A 15844-nucleotide genomic window follows, 5' to 3' on the forward strand; every position below is an offset into this window, starting at 1 on the left:
CTAGTGCCAGGGTGCCCTCACACTTATTAACTTTGCACCTAACCTTCACCAAGTGAGTGTTAGATATATAGGTGACTTATAATTTTCTTAAGTGCAATGTAAAATGGCTGTGAAATAGCGTGGACGTTATTTCACTCAGGCTGCAGTGGCAGTCCTGTGCAAGAATTGTCTGAGCTCTCTATGGGTGGCAAAAGAAATGCTGCAGCCCATAGGGATCTCCTGGAACCCCAATACCCTGGGTACCTCAGTACCATATACTAGGGAATTATAAGGGTGTTCCAGTGTGCCAATAAGAATTGGTGAAAATAGTCACTAGCCTGCAGTGACAATTTTAAAAGCAGAGAGAGCATAAACACTGAGGTTCTGGTTAGGAGAGCCTCAGTGACACAGTTAGGCACCACACAGGGAACACACATAGGCCACAAACTATGACCACTGGGGTCCTGGCTAGCAGGGTCCTAGTGACACATATCAAACACATTGACAAATAGGGTTTCCACTATGAGCACTGGGGTCCTGGCTAGCAGGGTCCCAGTGACACATAACAAACATACTGACAACATAGGGTTTTCACTATGAGCCCTGGGCCCTGGCTAGCAGGATCCCAGTGAGACAGTAAAAACACCCTGACATATACTCACAAACAGGCCAAAAGTGGGGGTAACAAGGCTAGAAAGAGGTTACCATCCTACAGTGGGTTCTCTATGTTGCTGAGGGCCCCCTCTGTCTCCCCTCCCAAGTGGCGATATCCTGGTCCTTGCTGGGCCCAGGCAGCACCCTTTTTCTTCAACTGCTACTCTTGCAGCTAGCAAGGCTTGTTTGCTGTAATTTGCCAAGGAAACAACTCTGCATCCTCCAGCACTCCGTGGGACATCTTCTGCACAAGGAGAAGTTCCTAGCACCTGTCATTGTTGCAGAATCTTCAGCTTCTTCCATCCGGAGGCAGCAATTTTGCACCTTTATCCGGGGTTTAGTGGGCTCCTCCCCCCCAGGACAGTTTCACGACTCTTAGATTTGGTCCCCTTCCTTTGCAAGTCCTCAGGTCCAGGAATCCGTCTTCAGTGCTATGCAGTCTGTTGTGGTCTTTGCTAAATCCTCTATCACTACTTTAGTGTGTTTCTGGGAAAATAGCAGTACTTTACACCTACTTTCCAGGGTCTTGGGAGGGGTATCTTGGACATCCTTAGTGTTTTCTTACACTCCCAGTGACCCTCTACACACTATACTAGGCCTGGGGTCCATTCGTGGTTCGCATTCCACTTTCTTAGTATATGGTTTGTGTTGCCCCTAGGCCTATTGTATCCTATTGTAGTCTACATTGTTTGCACTACTTTCTGACTGTTTTACTTACCTGATTTTGGTTTGCGTGTATATTTTGTGTATTTTAATTACCTCCTAAGGGAGTATATCCTCTGAGATATTTTTGGCACATTGTCACTAAAATTAAGTACCTTTATTTTTAGTAACTCTGAGTATTGTCTTTCTTATGATATAGTACCTATATGATATAAGTGATATAGTAGGAGCTTTGCATGTCTCCTAGTTCAGCCTAAGCTGCTTGAACACTACTAATCTACTAATAAGGGATAACTGGACCTGGCACAAGGTGTAAGTACCATTAGGTACCCACTATAAGCCAAGCCAGGCTCCAACACCAGCCTCCTACATCCGTCCATCATCTGTTCTTTTTGCTTTTGTTGCCCAAAGTGTTAAGGCTATGCCCAGATATGGGTCCATGCTCACTGCACCCCTTGATTCAAGCTAGCCTGGCTGATGAAGGGTGATACCCTGAAACCGGTGCCAGGATGCTTGTTTCCGGTATAGGGAGGACCTAGCTTGGCAGTTCGGACTGGACTGTTCCCATAGGGAACAGGGTCAAGATTGATTTGCAAAAGTCTGTGTTCAAACTGAGGTGGCATGGTGGGCAAAAAACGATGGATTAAACCCAGATCTTTGTGACTGGAGGTGAATGTTTGCATTGTTCAGCATTCTGTCCATCATCTGTTCTTTTTGCTTTTACATTAGCTGTAGACTTGTGCAGACGCATCTGCAAATAAAGAGTAATTCAACAGAAGCAAAACTCCATGTTGAAGGTTAAACATAGAAAACCTTTTCAGGCCTTTGCTCGAGTCAATTTAACAAGCAGTTCAATGCACATTCAAATACATGGCTATACGTGCATTTCTCTCCATAAGTAGAATTTGGCAAGTAACTGTGATTATGTAACTTTTAACTGCAATACCGCAATCCCAATAGATAGAATGTATACATGTATTATTAATTCAGTCGATTAATGCCATTGTTGCACCGGGTCCTTTTTACAGGGTGTGACGGGCTAAAGCCTGCGCGCCCACACATGGCTATCACTTGTGCTGACTCTGCCCCTGTTGCTCCGAAGCTTCCTGATCATGCTGCCTGTGATTAGTCAATCGTTCCGCAGCAGCGGGACGCCAGCCGGTCAAATATACCAGAGTCAGCACTTTCAGGGTGGAGAGCTGGGAAGGAGAGAGACGAGGAGCAGAGCTCGACTGTGAACCAGCACCGAAGGTACTGTCCGGGTATCGGAAGAGGAACTGGGAGGCGATTCCGAGAAGATCCTGTTCCAGGCGACCGGGAGGCCGAAATGCAGCATCCCGCCACGCTCCAGGAGAAGCGTGGCCATTCAGGTGCGTGGGACTACGTCCCTGAGTGACTGTAAATAAGAGAGAGAGAGAGAGAGAGAGAGAGAAAGGAGTGGAGTGAAAAGGGTAACACGGGGAAAAGGGGAGGAGGGAATAGACAATCACTGAGGAAACGGGAAGGCACGAGCACTAGGGTAACAGGAAGGGAAAAGAGGAAAAACAAACGAGGAGCAGGGAGAAACACGAAAGCTTACTGACAGGCACTGTAGACCACAACTACCTGTAAAGGGCCCGCCGAAGCCCAAGCACAGAAACTGCTGAATACTAAGGGAAAACAGAAAGACAAGAAAGATTAGGAATCAGAATAGTACGAAAACAGAAGACAAGTACGGGCTAACCTGAGATAAGGAGAGTAATGTAATATTGTCAAAAACAGAAAGACAAAGAAACATAACAACATTGTATAAGAAAAAAGACATCATTAAAAGATCACTTACAGCTCTTGTTCTTTTCTCTCCACATGCGCTTCCCGGGGGAAAGTCCTGTGAACAAGAGAGAGAGAGAAAGACGAGTAAGGAACGGACCTCAAGAACATCCCACCAATTAAAGCCCAGCTTCACAAAGACTGAAACAAACCTACCTGTATTCGGCTATATACCATAACTTCAATAAAAATCCTTCGTTTTAAACCTATAACGCAGTCTGGAGTGGTTCCTCCATACCCACACGGTTACAAGTGGTGTCAGAAGTGGGATAGTGGAGACACCGCCACCATGGAGGAAAAGGCAACAATGGCAGACGTAATCACTCAGTTGGCAGAAGGGCAGAGGCATCTCCAGATAATGTGGGAACAACAAATGAAAGAAGTTAAAGAGGAACGAGAGGCACTGCAAACAGCTCTTAAGAGTCAGGCAACGATTATGGCCAATAATCAACTCGTACATGAGACTGCCTTGGGTAAACTTACCGATACCATCGCTCATACAAAAGTACACCCCACAGTACCGAGTAGTGTGTTGCAACGCTATCAGGAACAGGAAGACCCTGATTCTTTTTTCACCAACTTTGAGAGGGTGGCCAGTACTGCTAACTGGCCAGAGGATAAATGGGGCCAATATATCACCCCCCTTCTCACCGGCCATTTACAAACAACATATCAAGCTGTTAACCCCAGTGGTACTCTTCCATACAAAGATCTTAAGAAAGCCCTTCTGGAGAGAGTAGGTTTGGACAGTGAGAGTTATCGCACCAAGTTTAGACACATGAAATGGCAGAAACAGGAGAACCCCCGAACTTTGTATTATCGAGTCCAACATGCAGCCGGGAGGTGGCTACTTCCAAGAGAGAACACAAGAGAAGAAATGTTTGACATTATAGTCTTGGAACAATACTTAGATGCTCTTCCCCCTACCACCCGGAACTGGGTACGGCAACCTCCTGGACTCACAAATGAAACCACCATAGAGCTTGCCTGTGCTTATCATAGAGGCTCGGATTTTAGGGCTAATGCTAGTCGGACCCCACCAACCCCGGCCCGTCCAGCCATCCCTAGATTACATCTGCCGCGGCCTGTAGGAAATTCTGGAGCTGACCGATCACAACCAGCTGGCCCAGGTCCCTCTGGATATACCAGCCATGGACCCCAGTGTTATCACTGTTCAGAGTGGGGTCATATTGCCCGGCATTGCCCTCAAAAGAAAGAAACAGACGAACCTATGGAGATAGGCCTGACCAAGGGAAGAGTGTTCTAGGCTGGAGGGAAGAAACCCAAATATACCCTCCCTCGCCTCATCAATGAAGTAGAAAGAATGGCTCTAATCGATTCTGGATGTAGCCAGAGCGTGATCAGGGATGATTTAATAATGCCAGGGCAGGTGGAACCAGAGTCACGGGTTCTCATTACCTGTGTACATGGGGATCAACGGTTTTACCCACTTGCGACAATACAGTTGAAATGGAAAGAACAGAGTGAAACCCTCAGGGTAGGGGTACACCCCAGCCTCGATGAGGATAAACAAGTACGAATTGCCCTCAGCAAAAGACAAAAAAGAGAACAACGACGCTCTTATATGCCGAACTGCCCGACCCCCAAAGATTCCATTGGTATTGGGAAGGTTTGCACAATCACTGGAGAGTTTCGACAAAATCAAAATGAGGATCCTACCTTAAAATATGCCTGGCAGCAGGCCGAGTCCGGAACAGCACCAGGGGTAGGTCCCCGATTCTTGGTTCGTAATAATCTCCTATATAGAAACCCTACGCCCACCAGAGGAAATTACCTACAATTAGTAGTACCTAAAAGTCACCGTCAACAAGTGTTGCAGCTGGCACATGGGGATAATGGGGAAGGACACTTAGGAAGGGAGAAAATGGAAGAAGCGGTACTTCGACGATTTTATTGGCCCGGGGTTTATGGCGAGATACGTAAGCATTGTTCTGAGTGTACCAAATGTCAGTTATACAACCCCTCTCCACAAAAACCCGTTCCCCTTCAGCCACTTCCCATTATTGACATTCCTTTTACCCGGGTGGGAATGGACCTTATCGGGCCCCTTACTCCTTCAACTCGGGGAAGACAGTATGTGTTAGTTTTGGTGGACTATGCGATACGATATCCCGAGGCCATACCCCTTCCCAGTACACATACTAAAGTTATCTCTCAGGCTATGATAGAGTTCTTTTCCAGAGTGGGTTTCCCGAAAGAGATCTTGACAGATCAAGGGACTCCGTTTATGTCCAGATTAATGGCAGAAGTATGTCGACTTCTAGGGGTGAGACAAATCCGTACCTCAGTTTATCATCCGCAAACAGATGGGCTAGTAGAAAGATACAATAAAACTATTAAATCCTTACTCAGAAAAAGTATATCGGAAGCTGGGAAAGACTGGGAAAATAAACTACCATTGGTTTTATATGCTATCCGTACACATGTACAAGCGTCACTGGGCCATAGTCCTTTTGAAATGTTATTCAGACGACAGCCACGCACGCTGTTAGACATGTTAGTTGAACAGTGGGAGGATACAGAAGAGGAAGTAAAAGACCTCTTAACCTACACCAGTGAGTTAAGAGACAATCTACATACAGTATGGGAAGAAGCCCATACGGCCTTACAGGAAGCACAAGATAAGCAGAAATAAAGATACGATATCCGGAGTGCTGTTCGCACCTTATCAGTAGAAGACAAAGCTCTAGTCTTGCTCCCTAGCACTGACAATAAGCTATTGGCCAAATGGCAGGGACCGTTTGAAGTGATAGCTCAGATCAACCCCACCACATATAAGCTGGCCATTCCCCAAGGGAGCGGTAGGGAGCAGATATATCATATCAATTTACTGAAGAAATGGCTAGAACCCACAGAAGACAACTCCGTTCACTTTATCAACTCTGAGATTCCTGACGACATCCCATATCCCAAGATAACTCCCCAGGATCGGTCCAACCAGGTAAACCCATGGATCAATCTTGATCTTACAAAAGGGTATCACAATCAACTAACCCAGTTAGTACAGCACAATCAAGATGTCTTCTCTAGATATCCGGGTAGAACTACCCTAGTCCAACACCCCATCCGTTTGAAACAAAATACTGTCTCACGACAGAGGCCATACAGCATCCCTGAAGCAAAGCAAAAGATAATTGAAGGAGAGGTCCAAACTATGTTGGCAGCGGTATCATAGAACCGTCAACCAGTCCCTGGTGCTCGCCAGTCGTATTGGTACCCAAGCCCGATGGCAGTACATGGTTTTGTGTAGATTATAGGGGTGTCAACAACTTAACCTATTTTGATGCTTATCCCATGCCTAGAATAGACGAACTGATTGAGAGATTAGGCCAAGCCACATACCTATCCACCTTAGATCTCACGAAGGGTTATTGGCAGATACCCTTAAGAAAGGACGATAAAGAAAAAACAGCATTTGCCACCCCCTCGGGTTTATATCACTTTACTTTCCTTCCTTTTGGTCTCCATGGCGCCCCGCCACTTTCCAGAGGCTCATGGACGAAATCCAACGTCCCTTTCAGCAATATGCTCAGTTAAACGAGCACCAAAGGCACCGAAACACGGGTTGCACACAATCCAAAATTGGTCAGAATGACAGAGACCAGTCACACTCCAAATGTCCCAGGAGTGTTGCTCCAAAATGCTGCATCATGCGTTCACGACACAGCTGCGCTGATGGGAGCAGCAATATAGGATCTCGTTGTGGCGGGACAGCCATTGCGAAAAAATAGCAACAATAGCAAGACTCCAGCCAATAAAGCCAAAGTAATCGGGAAACCCCCAAAAATGCTTCCGAAAATAGAGTGTATAGCCGAAGGTATCAAACTGAATATGGAAGAGAAGGTGTGAGCAAAACCAACACCAACGGCTTTGAAAAAATTTGCAATTCCAGCAGTGCTGGACGCATTAAATATACGTCCCACAAGTTCACCAAAGTGACTCGGAAAGTTAGTATTCAAAAGGGACTGTATTTCAGCTGATGACCTTGCCACCTGTATTGCGTAGGTCTCGCTAGCAGATGTAAGGGCCACATGCTTTTGAAACAATAAAGCCTTCAGTCGACTCAACTTGTCGAAATTAACCTTGGAAGTAGCAATATGAGGCCAGATGTCCGCTACCTCCCTAATTTGAGTGGGGGGAAACAACACATTCCCGCAGCACGTAACGGCCTTGGTGACAACGTAAACTATTCCGGCACGCATGCCACAGCAGCGTTGTAGGAGGCTGGACTGGCTTGTAGTGAGTACCAAGGGGTACTGGCACCTTGCACCAGGCCCAGTTATCCCTTATTAGTGTATAGGGTGTCTAGCAGCTTAGGCTGATAGATAATGGTAGCTTAGCAGAGCAGCTTAGGCTGAACTAGGAGACGAGTGAAGCTCCTACAGTACCACTAATGTCACTTGCACAATATCATAAGAAAACACAATACACAGTTGTACTAAAAATAAAGGTACTTTATTTTTATGACAATATGCCAAAGTATCTCAGAGTGTACCCTCAGAGTGAGGATAGCAAATATACACAAGTTATATGTACACAGTACTAAAAATATGCAGTATAGTCTTAGAAAACAGTGCAAACAATGTATAGTTACAATAGGATGCAATGGAGACACATAGGGATAGGGGCAACACAAACCACATACTCCAAAAGTGGAATGCGAACCACGAATGGACCCCAAACCTATGTGACCTTGTAGAGGGTCGCTGGGACTATTAGAAAATAGTGAGAGTTAGAAAAGTAGCCCTCCCCAAGACCCTGAAAAGTGAGTGCAAAGTGCACTAAAGTTCCCCAAAAGACAAAGAAGTCTTGATAGAGGAATAATGCAGGAAAGACACAAACCAACAATGCAACAACGATGGATTTCCAATCTAGGGTACCTGTGGAACAAGGGGACCAAGTCCAAAAGTCACAAGCAAGTCGGAGATGGGCATATGCCCAGGAAATGCCAGCTGTGGATGCAAAGAAGCTTCTACTGGACAGAAGAAGCTGAGGTTTCTGCAGGAACGAAAAGGGCTAGAGACTTCCCCTTTGGTGGACGGATCCCTCTCGCCGTGGAGAGTCGTGCAGAAGTGTTTTCCCGCCCAAAGAACGCCAACAAGTCTTGCTAGCTGCAAATCATGCGGTTACCGTTTTTGGACGCTGCTGTGGCCCAGGAGGGTCCAGGAGGTCGCAAATTGGACCAGGAGGTAGAGGGGACGCCGAGCAAGACAAGGAGCCCTCTTAGCAGCAGGTAGCACCCGGAGAAGTGCCAGAAACAGGCACTACGAGGATGCGTGAAACGGTGCTCACCCGAAGTTACACAAAGGAGTCCCACGTCGCCGGAGACCAACTTAGAAAGTCGTGCAATGCAGGCTAGAGTGCCGTGGACCCAGGCTTGGCTGTGCACAAAGGATTTCCGCCGGAAGTGCACAGAGGCCGGAGTAGCTGCAAAAGTCGCGGTTCCCAGCAATGCAGTCTAGCGAGGTGAGGCAAGGACTTACCTCCACCAAACTTGGACTGAAGAGTCACTGGACTGTGGGAGTCACTTGGACAGAGTTGCTGGATTCGAGGGACCTCGCTCGTCGTGCTGAGAGGAGACCCAAGGGACCGGTAATGCAGCTTTTTGGTGCCTGCGGTTGCAGGGGGAAGATTCCGTCGACCCACAGGAGATTTCTTCGGAGCTTCTAGTGCAGAGAGGAGGCAGACTAACCCCACAGCATGCACCACCAGGAAAACAGTAGAGAAGGCGGCAGGATCAGCGTTACAGAGTTGCAGTAGTCGTCTTTGCTACTTTGTTGCAGTGTTGCAGGCTTCCAGGCTTCCAGCGCGGTCAGCAGTCGATTCCTTGGCAGAAGGTGAAGAGAGAGATGCAGAGGAACTCTGATGAGCTCTTGCTTTCGTTATTTAAAGTTTCCCCAGAGACAGAGACCCTAAATAGCCAGAAAAGAGGGTTTGGCTACTTAGGAGAGAGGATAGGCTACTAACACCTGAAGGAGCCTATCAGAAGGAGTCTCTGACGTCACCTGGTGGCACTGGCCACTCAGAGCAGTCCAGTGTGCCAGCAGCACCTCTGTTTCCAAGATGGCAGAGGTCTGGAGCACACTGGAGGAGCTCTGGACACCCTCTCTCTCACCCAGGGGAGGTGCAGGTCAGGGGAGTGGCCACTCCCCTTTCCTTTGTCTAGTTTCGCCCCAGAGCAGGGCTAAGGGGTCCCCTGAACCGGTGTAGACTGGCTTATGCAGAATTGGGCACATCTGTGCCCAAGAAAGCATTTCCAGAGGCTGGGGGAGGCTACTCCTCCCCTTCCTTCACACCATTTTCCAAAGGGAGAAGGTGTAACACCCTCTCTCAGAGGAAGTCCTTTGTTCTGTCATCCTGGGACAAACCTGTCTGAGGGGTTGGCAGCAGCAGCAGCTGCTGTGAAACCCCAGGAAAGGCAGTTTGGCAGTACCAGGGTCTGTGCTACAGACCACTGGGATCATGGAATTGTGCCAAAAATGCCAGGATGGCATAGAGGGGGCACCCACATCGCCGGACACACACTCGACCCTATCTTCTCCGCCAGCAAACACGTCTTCTTCAGCCACGCCTCCGCCCTTCATTGGACCGACCACAGCTGCGTCCACTTCACATTCCGACGCGAGACCCGCCACCTCCGCACTCAACCCATCCCTCGCCGACAGTGGAACAAGATCCCTGAAGAGCAACTCTTCGCCGCACTCGCCGCCAACCAACCCACCCTCACCACCGACCCCAACGTCGCAGCCCTTAACCTCACAAACTGGATCTCCAACTGCGCAGACAACCTTGCTCCCCTCAAACGCTCGCAGCGACAGAACAACACCAAGAAACCCCTCAGGTTCTCTGACACCCTCAAAGAATCAAAGAAAACTTGTCGCGCACTTGAGAAAGCCTGGCGCAAGGACCGCACCGCTGACAACATGACCGCCCCCAAGAACGCTACCCACAAACACCACCACCTGATCCGCACTGCCAAAAGGAATTTTTTCACCGACAGACTGGACAAAAACAGCCACAACAGCAGAGAACTCTTCAGCATCGTCAAGGAGTTCTCCAACCCCAGCGCCAACGCCAACGCCGTCACACCCTCACAGGATCTATGCGAATCCCTCGCCACTTTCTTCCATCGCAAGATCAGCGACCTCCACGACAGCTTCGGACACCAGACCCAACCTAACACCACCGAACCCACATCCCCGACCATCACCCTCAACAACTGGACCCACATCAGCACGGAAGAAACCAAATCCATCATGAACTCTATCCACTCCGGCGCCCCTTCGGACCCCTGCCCGCACTTCATCTTTAACAAAGCCGAAAACATCATCGCCCCGCACCTCCAGACCGTCATCAACTCTTCTTTTTCCTCTGCTACCTTCCCCGAATGCTGGAAACACGCCGAAGTCAACGCCCTACTAAAGAAACCTACGGCTGACCCGAGCGACCTGAAAAACTTCCGCCCCATCTCCCTTCTGCCTTTCCCAGCCAAAGTAATAGAGAAGACCGTCAACAAACAGCTGACCACCTTCCTGGAAGACAACAACCTGCTCGACCCCTCACAGACCGGATTCCGAACCAACCACAGCACTGAAACCGCCCTCATCTCAGTCACAGACGACATCAGAACCCTGATGGACAACGGTGAAACAGTCGCCCTCATTCTTCTAGACCTCTCGGCTGCCTTTGACACCGTCTGTCACCGCACCCTAATCACCCGCCTCCGCTCCACCGGGATCCAAGACCAGGCCCTGGACTGGATCGCCTCCTTCCTCGTAAACCGCTCCCAAAGAGTCTACCTCCCTCCGTTTCGCTCAGAACCCACTGAGATCATCTGCGGCGTACCTCACGGCTCATCACTCAGCCCGACACTCTTCAATGTCTACATGAGCCCCCTCGCTAACATCGTACGCAAGCACAACATCATCATCACCTCCTACGCCGACGACACCCAACTTATACTCTCCCTCACCAAGGACCCCGCCAGCGCCAAGACCAACCTACAAGAGGGTATGAAGGACGTCGCAGATTGGATGAGGCTCAGCCGCCTAAAGCTGAACTCTGAAAAAACTGAAGTCCTCATCCTCGGCAACACCCCGTCCGCCTGGGATGACTCCTGGTGGCCCACGGCCCTAGGCACCGCACCGACCCCCGCAGACCACGCCCGCAACCTCGGCTTCATCTTGGACCCCCTTCTCACCATGACCAAGCAAGTCAACGCCGTGTCCTCCGCCTGCTTCCTCACCCTCCGCATGCTCCGCAAGATCTTCCGCTGGATCCCCGCCGACACCAGAAAAACCGTGACCCACGCCCTCGTCACGAGCCGCCTGGACTACGGCAACACCCTCTACGCTGGGACCACCGCCAAACTCCAAAATCGCCTGCAACGCATTCAAAACGCCTCAGCCCGCCTCATCCTCGACGTACCCCGCAACAGCCACATCTCCGCACACCTGAGACACCTGCATTGGCTCCCAGTCAGCAAAAGGATCACCTTCCGACTTCTCACCCACGCACACAAAGCCCTCCACGACAAGGGACCGGAATACCTCAACAGACGCCTCAACTTCTACGTCACCACCCGCCCCCTCCGCTCCTCTGGCCTCGCACTCGCCGCCGTCCCTCGCATCCGACGCTCCACGGCGGGTGGGAGATCTTTCTCCTTCCTGGCGGCCAAGACCTGGAACTCCCTCCCCACCAGCCTCAGGACCACCCAGGACCACTCCGCTTTCCGGAGACTCCTAAAGACCTGGCTGTTCGAGCAGCGATAACCACCCCCTTTGTCCCTAGCGCCTTGAGACCCGCACGGGTGAGTAGCGCGCTTTATAAATGCTAATGATTTGATTTGATTTGATTCCAGTAAGCCAATGTAAATTGGTAAAATTGGTCACTAGCCTGTCAGTGACAATTTGAAAGAAATGAGAGAGCATAACCACTGAGGTTCTGATTAGCAGAGCCTCAGTGAGACAGTTAGTCACTACACAGGTAACACATTCAGGCACACTTATGAGCACTGGGGTCCTGGAGAACAGGGTCCCAGTGACACATACAACTAAAACAACATATATACAGTGAAAAATGGGGGTAACATGCCAGGCAAGATGGTACTTTCCTACACAACCCCCCCCCCAAACGAAGGACAATAAGACTAGTCATTCCCTGATGGGTCTTCATTGTCTAAGTGGAAATATCTGGAGAGTCCATCTGCATTGGAGTGGCTACTCCCAGGTCTATGTTCCACTGTATAGTCCATTCCCTGTAGGGATATGGACCACCTCAACAATTTAGGATTTTCACCTTTCATTTGTTTTAGCCAAAGTAGAGGTTTGTGGTCTGTCTGAACAATGAAGTGAGTGCAAAACAGGTATGGCCTCAACTTCTTCAGTGCCCAGACCACAGCAAAGGCCTCCCTCTCAATGGCAGACCAACGCTTTTCTCTAGGGGTCAACCTCCTACTAATAAAAGCAACAGGTTGATCCTGGCCCTCAGAATTAAGTTGTGATAGGACTGCCCCTACTCCTAATTCAGATGCATCAGTTTGGACATAGAATTTTTTAGAGTAACAAGGGCTTTTCAGGACAGGTGCAGAGCACGTGGCCTGCTTCAGCTCCTCAAAAGCTTTCTGACAGTTTGCTGCCCATAATACCTTTTTAGGCATCTTCTTGGATGTGAGGTCATTAAGAGGGGCTGCAATGGAGCCATAGTTCTTAATGAACCTCCTGTAATACCCAGTGAGGCCTAGGAATGCTCTCACCTGAGTCTGTGTAGTAGGGGGAACCCAATCAATAATTGTTTGGATTTTCCCCTGAAGTGGTGCAATCTGTTCCCCACCAACAAGGTGTCCCAGATAAACCACCTTACCCTGCCCTATCTGGCACTTTGAAGCCTTGATAGTGAGGCCTGCCTTTTGCAGGGCCTCCAAAACTTTCCATAGGTGGACCAGGTGATCATCCCAGCTGGAGCTAAAGACAGCTATATCGTCCAAATATGCTGCACTGAAAGCTTCCAGCCCTTGCAGGACTGTGTTCACCAACCTCTGAAAAGTGGCAGGTGCATTTTTCAAACCAAAAGGCATTACAGTGAACTGGTAATGTCCTCCAATGGTTGAAAATGCAGTTTTGGGTTTTGCATCTTCTGACAATTTGATCTGCCAATACCCTGCAGTCAAGTCAAAAGTGCTTAGATACTTGGCAGATGCCAGTGTATCTATGAGCTCATCTGCCCTGGGTATAGGGTGAGCATCAGTTTTGGTTACCAAGTTGAGACCTCTGTAGTCTACACAAAACCGCATTTCCTTCTTTCCATCTTTGGAATGGGGTGTTGGTACAAGTACCACAGGAGAAGCCCATGGACTTTCAGAGTGCTCAACCACTCCTAGTTCTAACATTTTCTGCACCTCTTGCTTTATGCAGTCCCTGACATGGTCAGGCTGCCTATAGATCTTACTTTTGACAGGCAAGCTGTCTCCAGTATCTATAGTGTGCTCACACCAAGAAGTGGTACCTGGCACAGTAGAGAAGAGTTCAGAGAATTGATCTAGGAGATTTATGCAATGGTCTTTCTGCTCAGCAGTAAGACAATCAGCCAAAACTACACCTTCCACAAGAGCATCTTGTTCTGTGGAAGAAAAGAGATCAGGTAGAGGATCACTGTCTTCTTCCTGTCCCTCATCAGTTGCCATGAGCAGGGTGAGATCAGCCCTGTCATAGTAGGGTTTCAGGCAGTTTACATGGAGTACCCTAAGGGGACTCCTTGCAGTGCCTAAGTCAACTAAATAGGTGACTTCTCCCTTTTTCTCAACAATTGTGTGGGGTCCACTCCATTTATCTTGGAGTGCTCTTGGGGCCACAGGCTCCAAGGCCCACACTTTCTGCCCTGGTTTGTACTGAACCAAAACAGCCTTCTGGTCATGCCATTGCTTCTGGAGCTCCTGGCTGGCCTGAAGGTTTTTACTGGCCTTTTTCATATACTCAGCCATCCTTGATCTGAGGCCAAGTACATAATCCACAATATCCTGCTTAGGAGCTTTTAAAGGTTGTTCCCAACCCTCCTTTACAAGTGTTAGTGGACCCCTAACAGGGTGTCCAAAAAGAAGTTAAAAGGGGCTAAAGCCCACTCCTTTCTGGGGTACCTCCCTGTAGGCAAAAAGGAGGCATGGTAGAAGGATATCCCATCTCCTGCGGAGTTTTTCAGGGAGACCCATAATCATGCCTTTGAGAGTTTTGTTAAATCTCTCCACCAGTCCATTTGTTTGTGGATGATAGGGTGTAGTGAATTTATAAGTTACACCACACTCCTTCCACATGGCCTTTAAGTATGCAGACATGAAATTGCTTCCCCTGTCTGATACTACTTCCTTTGGGAAGCCCACCCTGGAAAATATTCCCAGGAGGGCCTTTGCCACTGCAGGAGCTGTAGTGGTCCTTAAAGGAATACCTTCAGGATATCTTGTGGCATGGTCCACTACCACCAAGATAAACCTATTGCCTGAAGCAGTAGGAGGGTCAAGGGGGCCAACTATGTCAACCCTTACCCTTTCAAAGGGAACCCCAACCACAGGCAGTGGAATAAGGGGTGCCTTTGGGGTGCCACCTGTCTTGCCACTGGCTTGACAGGTTTCACAGGACTTACAGTCCTCAGACATCCTAGGCCAATGAAACAAGAGAACAAGTCTGTCCCAAGTTTTCATTTGTCCCAGATGCCCTGCTAGGGGAATGTCGTGAGCAAGAGTTAGGAGGAACTTTCTGTACTCCTGAGGGATCACTAATCTCCTGGCAGCTCCAGGTTTAGGATCCCTTGCCTCAGTATACAAGAGATTGTCCTCCCAGTAAACTCTGTGAGAGTCACTGACATCCCCATTAGCCTGTTTGACAGCTTGCTGTCTTAGACCCTCTAATGTGGGACAGGTTTGCTGTGCCACACTCAGCTCCTCTCTGGCAGGCCCCCCTTCACCCAAAAGCTCAGCAGTGTCTGCTTCAAGCTCCTCTGGTGTAGGTTCTGCACAGGGAGGGAATTCTTCTTCCTCAGAAGTTGAATCCACTGTAGAGGGAGGGATAGTAGGAAGTGGTTTGCTTCTACTAGCCCTAGCTTTAGGGAGCACTTGGTCCATTGTTCCAGGATCCAAGCTTCCCTGTCCTTTTTGCTTTTTGGCATGAGCCCTGGTTAAAGCAAAAATATGCCCTGGGATGCCCAGCATTGCTGCATGGGCCTCCAACTCCACATCTGACCAAGCTGATGTCTCCAAATCATTTCCTAGTAGACAGTCTACAGGTAAATCTGTGGCTACCACAACTTTCTTTGGACCAGTAACCCCCCCCCATTTGAGATTTACAACAGCCATGGGGTGGCTAAGTGTGTTGTTGTGAGCATCGGTTACTTGGTACTGGTGACCAAGTAGGTGTTGTTCAGGGTGGCCCAGTTTCTCTATGACCATAGTCACACTGGCACCAGTGTCCCTGTAGGCCTGAACCTCAACACCATTTATTAGGGGTAGCTGCTTGTACTTATCCATATTAAGGGGACAAGCAACTAAGGTGGCTAAATCAATAGCCCCCTCAGAGACTAACACAGCCTCTGTGGCCTCCCTAACAAGGCCAACCCCAACTAAGTTACCAATAGTGAGCCCAGCTACTCCCTTGGATTGGCTATTAGTAGGTTTGCTCCCACCACCACTGCTATTAGTAGGGACACTAGGGGTAGCAGTAGGGGTTGTAGTGGT

General features: G+C 49.0%; 1 protein-coding gene across 10 annotated transcripts in view; it reads left to right on the forward strand.

The window, feature by feature from the left end:
• LOC138248977 (zinc finger protein 773-like) overlaps window positions 1-15844 on the forward strand; it is a 302908-nt gene that overhangs the window by 272805 nt on the left and 14259 nt on the right. The gene's annotated exons all lie outside the window — the stretch shown is intronic.

This window comes from Pleurodeles waltl, chromosome 8, assembly GCF_031143425.1.
Source record: "Pleurodeles waltl isolate 20211129_DDA chromosome 8, aPleWal1.hap1.20221129, whole genome shotgun sequence".
NCBI lineage: Eukaryota > Metazoa > Chordata > Amphibia > Caudata > Salamandridae > Pleurodeles > Pleurodeles waltl.